Below are 18,242 nucleotides of genomic sequence, written 5' to 3'. Positions count from 1 at the left end.
CATATTACAAGAGGTCTCTTGGAGTTTTGTGATCGTTCACAATCCACATCATAACCATTAGTAGATTAGCTATCCAACATCCACTGCCCCTTAATTTGAGGGGGTGTATACGAGTCCAAGTAGAGAGTTGAAATAAAAAATGAAAAAATGCATGAGAACAATTGGTTGAATGTGCTCTCTAAAATGATTGTAAAAGGTGGTATAACTCAAGGTCTCAACTTGTGGTGGTTTAAGGCTAACCAAAAACACTAGAATTCTTGGTTCAATTCCTAGAATAGTCCCAAATCTGGTTAGAAGTTGAAGTCTTTTTCTAGTAGAAGTGCTTCCTAATGTTATGAAAAAGGAGACCATTGAGGTCTAAACCTAATATGCTTGATGTAGTTCCTGGAACAATTCCAAAAATGCTTGCTCTTGGGGCATGACATTGTCTCTAGTTACAACTCTAAATTTAGGTATGGATGAACCTAGCTCTATCTGACATCCCCTGACTTGAGGTTTTCATGTTATTACCTGTATATATGTGTTTTATTTTTTAATGTTTAAAAGACACGAAGAATTTAATTATCACACTTTATTACTGATAATGAATTATTGTAAATACGTATTTAATATGATTTTAGTAAAATAAAAGAGGTGTAGAAAATTAATATTACAGTACACTTGTTTGAAAGAGATAAGGCTACAATTTTTTGGTGAATATCAATTTCCTAGTAATAAGTCATGGGAATCTAATATGAATGATTAGATTTATTATGAATTTATGGAATTGGCCAATTTATTGTTTCCCTAAAAGATAGAATGTTGTCATTGGGAGTAAGAAACAAAATCTCATTAATGAGCTACTAACTACTTGCCACTTGTTAGTGAGGTGGAGGTAGTTACTAACTACCAAAATGAGTGGTGGATGGCAATGTGGAAAAGGAAGAATAATGTGATTCTCTATTTTTTTCTTCTTAATGAGAGAGACTCACGTTGTCTAGGAAGAGACTATTAGAGAAACAAGTGAATAGGACAATCAAAAGGCATTTGCAAACCTGTTATGCATGGGAGGATACTTGTTGGATGCAGTATCAAGCTTTGGAGGAGCAAACTACTCAATTATTAGTTTTCCATATCTATATTTCAAGTCGTTATTTTGAAATTTTCATTTGTGTATGATTTTTTAATGTGGCTTGAAGGAAAATTTGAATCTATTTATTTGTTACAAGTCATGAAAACTAAATTAACTTATGTTATCTTTATTTATAAAATTTTGCATGAAAAATAGTTGTAGAAAACTAAAATGTAACCATGTGCAAATTTGTCTAAATACAAAATTTTATTCTAACGTTAATTAATGTACAAACCAAATTTTAAGTATTTATTCAATGTATAGCATATAAGCATGCACATATATGTAAGTTCAAAGAATTAGTCTCTCTCTCTCTCTCTAGATATATATATATATATATATATATAAAAGAATTTATGTAGAAGATATATATTTGGAAGATTGATATTTAGGAAAACGTAGAAAATAGAAACCTATACATCCCAAAGAATAGTTTTTCTTGCAAAAGGAACTAGCCCAAACTATGATGGACAAAAATAAACAAAATGGTTATATTTCTCTTAAAATATAAAGGGCTACAATAAAAAGTATGAAAAATTATAACTAAGTTGAATGTTTATATTCAAAAAATTTCTCAAATAATAGAAATCTAAAATATGATGAAAATAAAACATGGTATTTACAAATATAAATATTCATTTTAGAATTGTATAGATTCAAATAACAGCCTCTACATGTGGACTACATGTGGATAACATTGTAAGGGATATATATAACCCTTATAATATTGTACAAAAGATAGGAACTTTTAATTAGCTAAAAATAAATGGAATAAGTAAGTTCTAAAGAAATTATTATTACAAGATAGGCCAGGGACTTCAATTTACCTCCATCGAGGAAGAAGATATATCTCAAGAAATACATAAAGAAAAGAACCAACTATTAAATATTTAGAACCAAAAATTCTAGATATTTTAGTTCGAGCACAACAATCATGTCTATGAAAAATTAACAAACCAAAGGTTTCGATCATCTAACCTAGAAATAGATAGTTAAATGTCCTATGAGTTGCAGGAGTAACTTCATAAGAAACTGGAAACATTGATGGAAAAAGGTAATCCAACTGGTGAGCTAAAAATTACCTATAGAAACACAAAATGAACCATGATAAGCATTAATAATTATTTATAATAGAGGCACACGTAAAAAAAAGAGTAATGAAATAACAATTTAAAAGCGGGTGTCATAATTACCTTGGAACGATTATAACCTCGTCTTGTTCCAATTATCAACATAATAATAAATAAATTTAGTATTGATATGGGAAACACTATATGAAATGCGACCACAGAATCATTATAAATACATATTTAAAAGAAAAAGGAAAATAAAAATGTACTAAGAAATTTATATATAACTTTGTCTATAGTAAACAACTCTTAATCACACATATATGTAATTCAATAGAGAAGTAGAAACAGGTCTTTATAAAATTATGGGTAAGCAAAAAACATAAATGTATCAATATAATTTAATAACCAATACTCAGATAGGGTATATACATATAAAATGGTAATTCGAACTAAACAAACAAAAAACCATAAAAAATAAAATAAAAAAATTGTGAATGTGGTTGTATAATTCCTAGAATTAAAGGAAAATTCATAAAACTCCAAAGGAATTTTAATATATTAAATGAATGGTGAGTAAGATTATAATATTGTTGTTCATATTCTGTATAACAAATCAATAATTTATATCCCTAAAAATATGTGGAGACATAAAAGTAATGGGTACAAACCCTAAAAAGGAATTATAGGAAGAATGATTAGTAATAGAGGAAAAAGTGTGCTAAACAATTTTGAAGTTGTTATGGTAAGCATATTTAAAGGGAAAATATTTGCATATCTACCTAAAACATGTGAAGGCATTGAGCTGAAGGAAAAAGATACAAAACCTGGAACCTCAACAGTATCTCCAACAAAAATATACCTCGGAGAAAGATTTTAAGTTACTCTAAACTGTCAAAAATTAAAAACAAAGAACTTTATTTTGGGAAAATCATAAAAAAGACAAGTTTTTAATTAAATTTGCATCAAAATAACACTTGATAGGTATTTCTAATAGAGGGAAAATAAATAATCACTAGTACAAAATGGCTAATTAATTACCTAAAAAACAACTAAAATTTGTATATAAACGATTATTTTTCAGTCGGTTACCAATAGTAGCTAATTTACAGTACCTTATAAGCGACCAACTTTTAGTCGTTTTTAGTTTAGTCATTAATTGGTTGTCTCAATTTTATCGTCTAGTAGTATATTTAGTCATTGATTTAGTCATTAATTGTCACAATTAATGACCAAATATACAACAAAATATATTACTATATGATCGCCCGAGAAAACCAATTAATGATCAAAGAAATATGACCAAAATGTTAGTCGTGTTATAAGATATTGTAAATTAGCTACTAATAATCATATATATGCAAATTTTAGTCATATTTTGAAACCAATTAATGGCCAGAGAAATATGACTAAATTTTGGTTGTGCTATAAGATATTGTAAATTAGCTACTAATAGTCGTATATATGTAAAATTTAGTCATCATTTGTAGTCACAAATTTACCATTTGCAGTAGTCATTTATCTTTTTTTGGTAGTTTCATATTCATTATATAAATGACTAATTTAGTAGTTTATATTCATTTCATTTACTTTCATCAATAATCATTATAAATGACTAATTTAGTCGTATATTCATTTTATTTTTGTTCATAATTAATCAATATAACCTACTAATTTAGTAGCTTTAGATTGATTTTATGTGTTCATTATTAATCAGCATAAATTAATTAGTATGATTTTGCAACTAAATTTAAAAAATGTCATACAATGTGCATGTTCATCTAATATGAAAACGAAAAGTTGCATATGTTATTTACAATACTAAACAATATCAAATGCAACTATAAATCATTTCAACCACATAAATTGTATTATATGAAACATTAAAGTATTACAATATGAGTTTCCAACTTAATATTGGTTGGACTACAATTTACACATGAAATGATGTTTCATCACTTCAAAACATTATCATTGTGTTGCCAAGGCATTACAGGTGAATTCACCAACTCTGAAGACTTGACCATAAGTTTTTGTATGTGTGTCTTATGTGGGATATTGACTATAAGGGTATTAATAGACCATCTCTCTTGTCTCTTTCTTTTTGGATTTGTCGCTCCAGTGTTATTACTCTCGACCTCTTTCTTCAATTCCTGCTTCTTACCATTAATACTGAGTTCATTTTCCAAAAACAAAAGAATACACAATGTAGAGTGTAAGACATTAAATACAATGAACACTAGAATATAAACTAAAGTAGACTATGAAGAGTTTATATGACATATACCTCAACATCAACAATGTCAAAGCCATTTTTCCCCATACAAGCAAGAAACTCGAACAAGTTTTCTTTAGTGGGGTGATAGTGGCAACTATAATATGGCTAGATGACTTGTGTAAACAAAGAAAATAAAATATCACCATATAAAATAATGCCTTAGTAATTTAGTATTCAGCCTTCAAGGAAATCTTAGACACAATCATGCCAACTAAGTTACATGCTAAAAAGCTCAAGCTGTAGATAACTTGTGAAAACAAATAATTTGAGGTGTGATATTTAATTCTTGTCATTTTATTCACAACATTCCATTTTAGAAAGCATGAACTTGGTCAAGTATATAAACAACATGTGTTCAAATAACAACATGAAAGTAAGCTTTTTTTTATAGTCATGAATTTTTTTTAACACAAAATAGATATAAGGATTCCAATCAATATCATGTAATACTAATTTCATCTTCAAGCTTTGGTTGTTGTTTAAATGAACATGAAACAAAGTATTTTCTATTTCATAGTTAAAGGACAAAACAAAATCAAAAGAAACATTCAAAATACAATCAAACAATTTAGAGAGGATATCATGGAATGGAGATTGCAATTATAAAAAAACTGTTTACTTGTCCACCATTGTCTTGTATGGCATTTATAAAACATTTTCTTGCCCAAAAAAACCACAAGGTGAAAGAGTCACAACATTAAAAACCATAGGAATCCCTACTAGAAAAATTTCCAAATTCGATGGCTCAAGTGCTTGAAGGATCTCTAACAGCGAATGAATCATATCCAAGACATGCTCTACATTGTATCCCCATCCTTTTTCCAATCACAATTCCTATAACCTGCCCACAGTAAAGTCAAGTAACAATCAAATGGAGGAATTAACATTTGTTTTTATCTTTTATATCTATAAAATTTGAATCCGATTTATTTCAAGAACATATTAATTCATATTTAAAGTCTTCCTGACATATGAGAAGGTATCAATCAAGCATGACATCAGAAAAATTGACCTCAATGATGTCCTTAAACAATTTCTACAATATAAATATTTTTCTTGCTATGATATCTTGGGTAGAAAAAAGAACATATCTGCAAAAGAAAAAAAACCATATATTTCTTATGTTCAAACTCTGTATATGGTGTATTCTTAGACAAATTTTTAAGAAGTTTCTCCACCTTTACAAAAGTGAATCATAGCTTGGTTAAACTCTGTATCCTTTCATTCGTTGTCAATTTATGCAAGATAAATGTCACACATTATTCTTTCCCATTTCTCAACATGCTACATATGATAAATTGAAATTCACATAAAACCAAGAGCAAACCCTTTTCTAACCAAAATAAACAAACAAACAGTGCCTCTAGTAAAAATTCATTCTAATATCAGTAGATGAAAAGAGACTGGACCATTTTTGTTGTTTGACTTTGCTCCTTTTTGTTATGAAAGTGTTCGAGCTTCAAAAACCAACAAATGTGAGGGAACTTATAAATGTGAAAAAAATTATGTTGATCTTTGCATACTTCTTCAAAATGATGTGAATGATGCCATTTTTGGAGGTGGTAAATCTCAGAATAAGAAATGGCCACATTGGATGTAGAGATTAACTATAAAACTTGTGGACATGGCATGTATTCTAATAAATTGCATTGCAATGACTACCATGGGCCTCCACAGGTTACAGGTCCTTATTATGTTATGCTTGATGATGAAAGAGAAATGGCAACGATAAGTATGGGTGGTCCTCATTTGTACAGTGGATATCTTCAAACCAAGATCGTCATCTTAATGAACCTAGGTTCTGACATGGTAAACCTGGATATTGTCCTCACCTAGTTTCATTCCATCATACTTTTTCAAGATTCAAGAGGAGATAATGGTCCTTTAGCTTATAATAGGGTTTCTTTTGAGGTTAGAGATAAAGGTTATCCAAATAAAATAGATTTTTGGGCTCCAAGAGTTATGGATAATTTAAATGATAACAATCATATGTTTTTTTCCCAAGATTCAAATGTAGGGATATATTTTGCAGATTTTACCTGTCCACCAGTGTTTTGTCTAGCATTCCTAAAACATTTGCTTGCCCAAAATAACCACGAAGTGAAGTAATCACAACATTAAAAACCATAGGAATCCCTACTAGAAACATTTCCAAAGTCTTTGGCTCAAATGCCTTAGCTCCTATTGTGTTGGCAAACCATATAATGTAAAAAGTGAACTGCCATAAGCTATCTTGTCTAGCAAATCCTTCATAGTTGAATTTGGAGGTAGTTCTTGCACAATCATCTATTTAACAGCAATAAGTAATCCTTTATTCATGAAATGTTAGGTCCCTATAATACTAGTGATTACCCCATTACTATTGTATTTATATCCCTTATTAATATTGTTGTGGCCCTATTGTCCCCATATTGTTATTAATGTGCCCCATAGAATCCCTCTATTGTTATTTTTGTGCCTTTATATTATTAGTGTTAGGTCAGCTAGGTTATATTGTGACTCCTTAGACTCCTATATATAGAAAGGAGGTTTTGTCATTTGAATCATCAAAGAATCATTCATTTGTGTAATTTAAAGGAGGTTGCCCCTCGAAGAGGCTGAATTCTAAGGCGTTGATCTATCTTTTCTATCTTTTTGTGAGCTAGTTTCATAACATTTGGTATCAGAGCTTTGGATTCTAGGGTTTTTTTTCTCCAAATAGGTCATCATGGCATTTTCGCTATAATTTATTTATTTATTTATTTTTTTCCGCGATGTTTCTGAAGCGAAAAAAAATCCCATTGGAGATGAAATCGCATTGAACCTTGGGTTCGAATTTCAGAGCTTTTTGCGCTATATTTGCGGAGATATGATATGAGGAAGTTGGTCTTTTTGCAGACTCCTGAATTACATTCCAAAAAGGTGACCTGGGGAAAATCTTCATAACTTTCTCTCTGAGCATCAGATTGAAGTTTTGTAAGAAGGTACAGAAAGAGGACGGACTGTAGTTTCTTGTATATATTTTTTAGAGCCAAAAGTCGAAACAAGGACACGTGGCATGTCATACAAGTTCCCTCTACTGAACTAGTCTATAATCAGTCACTGTGGGAGATTTAGCATAACTCTTCCTTGGAGAATCTAGTTTGGGTCAGACTAGTGGCATTGGAAAGAAGACATAGAGGGCTACTGCAAGTCACAATTTCAGAACTGGATGAATCGAAATTACAGAGATACATCAGAGGCAATATCGAGCTCCTACAAAGTGAAAAATGTGTGTAGATTTTTTAAAATTTTTTCTTAAGCTTGGTTTGAAAAAATTATTTTGAAGGAATTCAAAGGGCATAGTAGAGCATTATTATTGGTAACTGATGCCTCAAGGAAAGAAAATGCAAACACCTAGTAAGAAACCTGAAAGCTCTAGCATGACTCATGAAGAAGAGGAAGAAATTCTACATGATATATCAAAATTACAAGACCAAGTGCAACAAATGTCACTTTCACAAAAGCTAACAGAAGCTAAGATAAATGGCGTGGAATCTAAGATAAAGGGCGTGGAAGCTAAGATGGACGATTTGAAGATAGATTTGAAGACATATTTGAAGAGAGACATGGTAGATTTGAAGAAAGACATGGTATATTTGAAGACAAATTTGACAAATTTTCTATAAGAAATACTTACAATGGTGAAAGGGTAGTAAAGAAAACTCATGATGCGAACAAAAGAAATGTTAATCATGATTTCATAGACTCTAATGTGGGATCAAAGACCCACCATATTCCAAAAATCGATATGAGGAAGTTTGATGGCAAGGATCCCACAACATGGATATTACAGATGGAGCAATTTTTCGATCTCAATAATGTGCAAAACACACAAAAGGTACGTATTGCAACTTTATATTTGGAACCAAATCAATTTGTATGGTATCAATGGCTTTGCTCTCATAAACAAATTATCACTTGGGCAATTTTTACGAAAGAATTGAGAGCACATTATGAGATACAAAAAGCAACACTTTTTTTAGCCAATTGATAAGTCTCAAACAAAAGGGTTCAATAATGGAGCACATTGAGGAGTTCCAAAAATTGAACATAAGGGTAAAAAATATTCCAGAGGAGCATAGGATTGATGTGTTCATAGGAAATTTAAAGGATAATATCCAACATGATGTTTGCCTTTGGGAACCTGATTCATTAGAGAAGGCATTCAGGTTAGCAAGAAAAATGGAAAGCAAAATTATGGCAACCAGGAAGCATACCACTCACAACTATAAAGATGGAAGTGTTGTTGTCCCTAGTCTTCCACAACCTATAAGGTTGACACCACAACAATTGGAAGAAAAAAGAGCAAAAGGGCTTTGTTACAGTTGTGATAGCAAATACACTAAAGGTCATAAGTGTGCTGAGAAGAAATTATTCTACATAGATTGTGAAGAGGAAGAAGAAAAGGAGCAAGAAAGGTCAAAAGAAGAGGATATACTCCAGGAAAAAAGCCTAGATAAAGAAGAAATGAATCCGACCATATCTTGTAATGCATTGGCAGGAATTACCACTCCTCAAACCATCAAGATAGAAGGACAAATCAAGAAGAAAAAGGTAATAGTGTTGATTGATTCAGGAAGTACCCACAATTTTATTCATTGTAAGGTAGCAAAAGAATTGAATTGCTTCCTATATCCAGCACCAGAGTGTCAAGTGATGGTTGCAAATGGAGGAACAATAAATTTCTCTGGAAAGTGCCATAATATCAAGCTATCCATGGGAGAATATGTATTGACTAGCCCAATGCTTTCCATTCCAATGGGAGGTGCTGATGTTGTACTAGGAGTCCAATGGCTACAATCCTTGGGTACAATAGCTTTTAATTTTCAAGAACTTTTCATGAAATTTTCTATGGAAGGAAAGGAAGTTGAATTAAGGGGTATTGCAGGGAAACTGGGAAAGATAATCAGCTCTAATGGTATGACAAAGCTTCTAAAAAAGGAAAAAAGAGGTGTAATTGCACAATTATGTTTGCTAGATGTTTCCACATCGAAATCATCTATTTCTCCAGATCTCCAAAAAGTCTTGGACAATCATTCCAAGGTATTTGAGACTCCCAAAGGTCTCCCACCTATTCGTGATCATGATCATGCTATTCATCTGATTCCAGGAAGTGTTCCTCCAAACATCAGGCCATACAGATATCCCTATGCCCAAAAGAGTGAAATTGAACGTATGGTTGCAGAAATGCTAGAGGCTGGTATAATTCAACCTAGTCAAAGTTCTTTCTCTGCTCCAGTAGTATTGGTGCACAAGAAGGATGGATCATGGCGCATGTGTCTGGATTATAGGGAGCTCAACAAGCTCACTATTAAAGATAAGTTTCCCATTCCTGTCATTGATGAATTACTGGATGAATTGCATGGATCAATTTACTTCACCAAGTTGGATCTTCGTTCAGGATATCATCAAATCAGAATGAAGACTGAAGACATTCCGAAAATAGCATTTAGAACTCATGAGGGTCATTATGAATTTTTGGTCATGCCTTTTGGCCTTACCAATGCACCTTCTACATTTCAAGGTTTGATGAATTCCATTTTCAAACCCTTCCTTAGAAAATTTGTGTTAGTATTTTTTGATGATATACTAATCTACAGCAAGTCTTGGAAGGATCATGTTGAACATGTTGACAGGGTGCTACAACTATTGGAGGAGAAACAATTATATGCAAAAAGATCCAAATGTTTCTTTGGAGTACAAGAGGTGGAATATCTGGGTCATATTGTATCTCATGAAGGAGTTAAGGTAGACCCTAGCAAAATTAAAGCCATTAAGGAATGGAAAATCCCCACATCCATAAAGCATCTGCGAGGATTTCTCGGGTTGACAAGGTATTATCGCAAGTTTGTTAAGAATTATGGGAGAATAGCAGCACCTCTAACAACATTATTGAAGAAAGATGCATTTTCATGGACTCCAGAAGCAACAAAGGCCTTCGAACATCTTAAAGAGGCAATGTGCCAAGCACCGGTCTTAGCTACACCGGACTTCACAAAAACCTTTATTGTGGAATGTGATGCTTCAGGAAATGGAATTGGTGTTGTTTTAATGCAAGATGAAAGACCCATTGCTTTTGAAAGTCGTCCAATCAAGGGAAAGTTTTTACACAAAGCTATTTATGAGAAGGAAATGTTGGCAATACTACATGCACTTAAGAAATGGCGACCCTACCTAATGGGAAGACACTTCAAGGTAAAAACGGATCATGATAGCCTTAAATACTTTTTAGAACAAAGATTATCCTCTGAAGAGCAACAAAAGTGGGTCACAAAGATGTTGGGTTATGACTTTGAAATCATCTACAAAAAAGGGAAGCAAAATGTGGTGGCAGATGCACTCTCAAGAAAGGATGAGGATGTGGAAGCATTGTTGTGCGCCATTTCTATTATCCAACCAGATTGGATAAACGAAGCAAGGGAGGAATGGAAGAATGATGAAGAAGTGTGGGCACTTATTCAAAAGTTACAACAAGATTCCAGTACATCTGATACATTTAGCTGGAAAATGATTTGTTATGGTACAAAGATCGCTTATACCTCTGTAAGAATTCCCAACTCAAACAAAAGATTCTTATGGAATTGCACACTTCTCCCTTAGGAGGGCACTCAAGATTTTTAAAAACTTACCACAGGGTTAAGAAGGAATTTTTTTGGGATGGCCTTAAATTGGATATTCAAAAGTTTGTGGCAGAATGTTTGGTTTGCCAACAAAATAAAGTTGAAACAATTAAGACCCCGGGTCTATTACAACCCTTATCCATTCCAAGCCAGTGTTGGGAGGAGGTTTCAATGGATTTTATCACAGTTTACCCAAGTCTGAGGGAAAGAGTGTCATCATGGTGGTAGTTGACAGACTTACCAAGTATGCACACTTTTGTGCATTATCACATCCATTTAAAGCCAGTATAGTTTCTACTGCATTTATGGAAACAATTCAAAAGCTACATGGAAACCCAAAGATTATTGTAAGTGACAGAGATCCCATTTTCACTGGAAATTTTTGGACAAAATTATTTCTTGTCTCGGTACTCAGTTAGCTCATAGCTCATCTTATCATCCTCAATCTGATGGGCAAACTGAGATAGTAAACAAATGTTTGGAAGGATATCTTCGTTGCTTTGTATCTGATAAACAGAAACAATGGGTCAAATGGTTGCCTCTGGCTGAATGGTGGTATAACACTTCCTTCCATACAGCAACAAAAATGACCCCATTTATGGCACTTTATGGATATCAGCCACCATCCATCACATCATATTTAAGAGAAAATTCTAAGGTTCAAGCAGTGGAACATCACATCGAGCATCAACAACAAGTCCTCCAACTCTTAAAGGATAACCTCGTGTTGGCACATAATAGAATGAAACAACAGGCAGATCAACATCGCAGCGAAAGAAGTTTTGATGTAGGTGATTGGGTATTCCTACGGCTACAACCATATAAACAAATGTCCCTCAAGCAAACTAAGAAGGATAATAAATTATCACCAAAGTATTATGGTCCGTACAAGGTGTTGCAAAAGATTGGTACTATGGCATACAAATTGGAGCTTCCTGCAGCTTCTCGAGTGCACCCAGTTTTCCATGTTTCATGTTTAAAGAAGGTTATAGGCGACAAGCTCCTAGTTCAAACAATATTGCCAGAACTTGACGAGAAAGGAAAAATTATATTGGAACCACAAGCAGTCACAGAAACAAGAACTCGACAGTTATGAAATTAATCAATTTCGGAGTATCTCATCAAGTGGAAGAACTTATTCGGTGAAGATTCCGCATGGAAGGATGAGAATTTCATACAAAAGCATCCAAAACTACTCAAGCGTTGAGGACAACAATTTTTTGAAGGAGAGGGGCATGTTAGGTCCCTATAATACTAGTGATTACCCCATTACTATTTTATTTGTATCCCTTATTAATATTGTTGTGGCCCTATTGTCCCCATATTGTTATTACTGTGCCCCATAGAATCCCTCTATTATTATTTTTGTGCCTTTATATTATTATTGTTAGGTCAGCTGGATTATATTGTGACTCCTTAGACTCCTATATATAGAAAGGAGGTTTTGTCATTTGAATCATCAAAGAATCATTCATTTGTGTAATGTAAAGGAGGTTGGCCCCTCAAAGAGGTTGAATTCTAACGCGTTGATCTATCTTTTCTATCTTTTTTTGAGCTAGTTTCATAACATGAAATTCATATGATGATAGAAATTTCAAAAATCATACATAAAAAATTGTGTAAAAGATTAGCAAATGAATTTCAAAACAAGAAAATTGCAAAGAAACTACATCATAATGCAGTGTTTTTAAGAATAGAATACTCACTTTATCATCTTCTATTGGCTGGATAAATCGATCTTGTAGAGAAGACCGATCTCCCTAGTATCAAAAGATAGTCTAGCAAAAAATAGACAAACAAACCTATCTTTCTCTAGACAAATGCGATTTATAAGTAAATACTACAAAGGTGTTAATATCCTACCTTAGATCCAGTGCTTGTTCGTAGTAGTCATTCTCCAGTCATTCGAAAGAGTTATCTTTGAAGACCTGTAATCACAAACAAGCAAACATTAAATAGCACCTGCATAGCAAATATTATAAATCATGCCTATTATGGTGATCAAGGAATCCATAAAATAAACAATGAATTAACAGTATATTGAGAAAAAACAAATATATTTGTATTAACTTTGAATAGTAGAATAACTTTACAACCTTTTCAGCCTTGATGTTGAACAAGTTCTTCCTGGGGTCCGAAACAGGAATTTCCTTTACTTTGACAAGTCTTGCACTCTTCCAAATGAGATACATAGAGGTATGTAATCTCTCATAAAAACTCAACTAAAGAAGACTAAGTTCCAACAAAATTTTACCTCAAAAAATACTAAGCTTCTAACTCTCACCAGTTAACCAGCTCAATGCTTTTTTTTATAGTGCAGAGGAGGAGGTTATAGCTTCACCTATGAAGGGATAGAATCCTCCTTCAAAGGAATAAGCTCCTCACATCAAGGGGTTAGCTCCTTAAGGTATGGGTTACATGAACCTTAAAAGAGCGAACTTGCCACCTCAAGATTCCTTTAGAAGCTTCTAGAAATAACTGAAAGTGATTTTTTTCAAAGTATACTTGCGCCTTTTTAACTTTTATAGGGGTCCACACCTTTAACACAGAGACAGTGCGGTCAGGTGCACCAAAGACATGACGATTAGGTGCGGGACCGCTGGTAAGACAAAGAGAAAGTGCGGTACTAGAGTTTTAAAAACTTTTGAGAGATTTTCTCTTATTTTCAAGACTTGATATGAGGAACTGATGTTTTAAACTTGCAGAGGAGGAAAGTATGAGTGGTAATGAACTCACACAGATAGCAGAATGTCAAGGTGACAATTTTCAGTGCAACAGATTGCCCCCTAAAGTGCGAAGTCTGTAATAGATGAAGATAGAGTCTGTCATGTATGAAGAGTGAAGTACTTTATCTTTTTGAGGATCATCTTGTTGACACCCCAGTCGGAACCTGTAAAAACATTCAAAGCAAAATATATATATATCTATATATATATATATATCTATATATATATATATATATATATCTATATCTATATCTATATCTATATCTATATCTATATCTATATCTATATCTATATCTATATCTATATATATATATATATATATATATATGTAGACATATCATCGCTGAGGTAGGCATTCCCATACTCAGATCAAAACTGACTAGAAAATTGACTGAACTATTATGATACAGGAATGATTTTGTAATACATCAAGAGTATAAACATGTGTAGACACAGTATGGATGCAACCATCTGTTTATGAATAGTTCACTGTATAATGAATAAAAAAATTCCTCGCAGCCTGGATGGTAGAAACTAGATCCAGGGTCTTGATTTCCGCTTCCCGAACCAGTACGATTCTATCCATGTGAATGAATGTGTTGAAGTCGAACATGGTAGAAACCACTTGATTACCAGTGAATGATGTGGACTGTTAACAAGTGTGAGAGAAACCACTAGTAATGTCAATGGCTCTCAAAGTACTCAGTACAATCCATGAAATGTGAATAAATGAGCTGAAGTCGAACATATCATAGAATCATTCGATCAAAGGTCAATGATGCAACCTATCGTCGAAGGCGAGAAACCTACCATTAGGGCATGTAGATTTCAAGGTACTGACGATTTCTATATCAACTTCCTAGATAATGAGTTGAAGTCGATAGAAAGCGATCCGTCGTAGGCACGCCCAAACACAAAATCATAGATCAAGTTTTGAAGAAATATATTGGCAAGGACTGACTCAGGGATGGTCAAAATGGATGACAGATATCTTGCAGATGAATGGTTTGTTTGAATTGTTCTCTTGAACACATAACGACACTACAGATGGCTTGGTGACAATTGACCCAAAGCTAATACCCAGAAACCGGCTGAAGACTTTCAATGTGGTTTGATTAACTGTTAGGCAAAGGATTTTCCCAACCCAGGTGAACAAAAAGTGTCATGTTCAAGAGTGGTTAACGGATTTTTAAAAAACAAAGTGTAACAAACAGGTTCATTTTTCTCTCTTTTCCCCCACCATTTCTGGCAAGTACCTCTTTATTTTTGACAAGCTTAAGGAGGATAACATTTGCTTGTTTATAAGCTCACCCTTCAGATGAGTCCAACTTAGTTTAAAATTTGAACCCTAAGAGGGAGTGGTTCATTCATGTTTAAAATTGAACAGGTCCTTTACTGTTAAATTTTAACGAGTCCAGTATAGGAAAAACTCGGTGTTTTTCAATTTTAGGGAGTCAGAAGAAAAACTTAAGAAAACTCCATGGGGGTACTTTTTCGTAAATTTAGTCCCTCGAGCCTAAAAAAGGATAAAATAATGCAGGAGAGAACTCTATTGACCGTAATTAGTCAACATATACCTTTTTTGTAAATAGTCCATTTCAGTCCGTAAAAGGTGCTATTTAATGTTTTCTTGTTTGTGATTATAGGTCTTCAAAGATAACTCTTTCGAATGACTGGAGAATGACTACTACGAACAAGCACTGGATCTAAGGTAGGATCTTAACACCTTTTTCGTATTTACTTATAAATCACATATGTCTAGAGAAAGATAGGTTTGTTTGTCTGTTTGTTGCTAGACTATCTTTTGATACTAGGGAGATTGGTCTTGTTCGCAAGATCGATTTATCCAGCCAACAAATTGGAAACTCCACTGGGGATAGAATCCTCCTTCAAAGGAATAAGCTCCTCACATTAAGGGGTTAGCTCCTTAAGGTATGGGTTACATGAACCTTAAAAGAGTGAACTTGCCACCTCAATATTCCTTTCAGAAGCTTCTAGAAATAACTGAAAGTGAGTTTTTCAGAGTATACTTGCGCCTTTTTAACTTTTACGGGGTCTGCACCTTTAACACAGAGACAGTGTGGTCAGGTGCGCCAGAGACATGACCATTAGGTGCGGAACCGCTGGTAAGACAAAGAGAAAGTGCGGAACCAGAGTTTTAAAAACTTTTGAGAGCTTTTCTCTTATTTTCAAGACTTGATATGAGGAACTGATGTTTTAGACTTGCAAAGGAGGAAAGTATGAGTGGTAATGAACTCACACAGATAGCAGAATGTCAAGGTGACAATTTTTAGTGCAACATCTTCCAACACAATTACAAGGAGACTATCATTTTTTCCACATGGTGGCTCTAGAATTTATCCATATGTGGGCAACAATATTTATGGGAAGTGACAATAACACCCATAAATCCATTTGGATGCATTAGATTCTAGGTGAGGAAATCATAGGATGGTAGCATTTTCATATTTAAACAATCGACACGTTGAGCATTGACAATCATATTAATAACAACCAAAAGTGTCTTATGACCAATGGTTATATAAACATTGCTAAATCCCATGATTCTAAAGCTTTAAGAAGTCAATCCATCATCTTATGAAAAAAATATTATTACATCTTTCACAATTGGTTGTCTCAAGATAAATGAGCAAATATTGTTGTAAATATAGTTTACACCACCCTTTCCATGACATCAAAGGCAATTCAATAAGCTTTAACTACCTCTTCACTTGTAATAAGAGGAAAAAGATTAAGGAATGCCCCGACTTACACAAATGGCCATTGTGGACTCCCATGCAACAAAGTAAGTGGGAAGCATGGGGTTATGGTTGAGGCCTGAGTGTCACTAGTTAAAAAAACACACTAACAATAATAATGATACCTTTTATTGACATGGCCACATTAAATTTTTCCCTAGTTGGCTCTGCCTTCAACGTGAGTAGAGATGTTCACTTCATGGCACAAAAAATATGAACAAATTCTAAAACACACCTTGCCGGCCATACCTAAATTCATATCTCTTCAAATGAGGTTGGCTAGAACCATAATTATCATCCATCAAGAAAAAAATATGTCAAAAAAGTAGCAGCCAAAGTTTAGGGATGTTGATGAAAACAATACAGGCTAATGGAATGAAGAGGAAGAATATCCAAATACTAGAGCAAAAGGAAAAGAGTTGGATCAAACATCTATTGCCAAGAGGGATGGCACATAAAAAATGCATCCTCGAGAAACCCAGATCAGTGGAGATTTGGAAACCTTGAATGGATGAGGATGAATCAAAAAAATGACAGATCTAAGAAAAAATACTCTTTCTCAATAGACTCAAAGGACAATCCATTGACCAGTATGGCGGGAAGGGGGGGGGGGGGGGGTATGTGATTGATCTTGATGGGGGGGAATAGAAACAGATGTGGGTGGGGTCTAGGGAGGCATCAAATAATTGATCAATTAGTCAGCATAGGAGATTATTCTCTTATTATGAGATACATGCCAAATTTATCCAGTCTAGTGGTTCTTAATCATGCAAGAATAATCTCAAGAATAAAATGATAGGAAAAAATGTTTGATTTCATCGATTTCTACCATGTGCTAAGAGAACTAAACCAGAAGGTAGATCACTCAACAAATGCAACATATTTCCTACAAGCCAGAAAACTAGTTACAAATGGATGGAACATCACTACTCATTGTCCCTATACCATGAGCTCTAATTATGATTTATTCAAAATTAAATGTGAAAGATAGAAAATCAATATCACAGTTCATATGTCAAGACAAGAAGAGGCCTGCAAGCTTATGGAAAGGATGAGCATCAATATTCTTGTATATAAAAGGGTGTGACCATAAAATACCGGAGAAGATTGTTTTAAACATGCCAGTTAGCTCCATAACGACAAATGTAGATGGAATTGACATATTCAATGGGTTTTTGTATTGTAATTTCTAAATATTCTACAACTTTTCATGTTGGACAATATATGGAAGGAAGTAAGTCAGATCCTTATCCTTCCTTCTCTAGGGATTGGTATCAGACATCAAGAAAGTATATTCACAAGGCAATGACCACTCTGTATTTTAATGGATGGAAGATAAATCATAAGTAAGAAGGAAACTCATCAAGATCCACTCCAACTTCGGAATGACAAGCCAATTGATCGTACAAGATGAGACTAAGTGATCGGTACACCGAGATGTTAGAAATAGTAAACTTACAAAAAATAAAAATGCTCAGCTACAAACATATTGTGCAAGGACTCAATGTTCCATTCAACCATGAATAAATATTTTCTATGGGATTCTTATGACAAAATATTTCACCTTGGTGAAAAGAATTTCAGTGTTGAATTTCCATGAACTTGGGTCTTGGTTAGAGTCTTAAAATCACTGACACTACCAAACCAAGAATCTTAA

The 18,242-nt window shown here is 33.6% G+C and overlaps 1 pseudogene; it reads left to right on the top strand.

Annotated features, from left to right (window-relative positions):
• Positions 1-6,040: 6,040 nt before the first annotated feature.
• LOC149194290 (putative multidrug resistance protein pseudogene) overlaps positions 6,041-18,242 on the top strand; it is a 76,941-nt pseudogene continuing 64,739 nt past the window's right edge.

Source organism: Pinus tabuliformis, chromosome 2_2 (genome assembly GCF_031772625.1).
Source record: "Pinus tabuliformis cultivar Carrire ecotype Pingquan chromosome 2_2, CPIR1, whole genome shotgun sequence".
In the NCBI taxonomy this organism is placed as follows: domain Eukaryota; kingdom Viridiplantae; phylum Streptophyta; class Pinopsida; order Pinales; family Pinaceae; genus Pinus; species Pinus tabuliformis.
The sequence above is the reverse complement of the archived record's forward strand: the minus strand, read 5'-3'. Positions and strand labels throughout refer to the sequence as shown.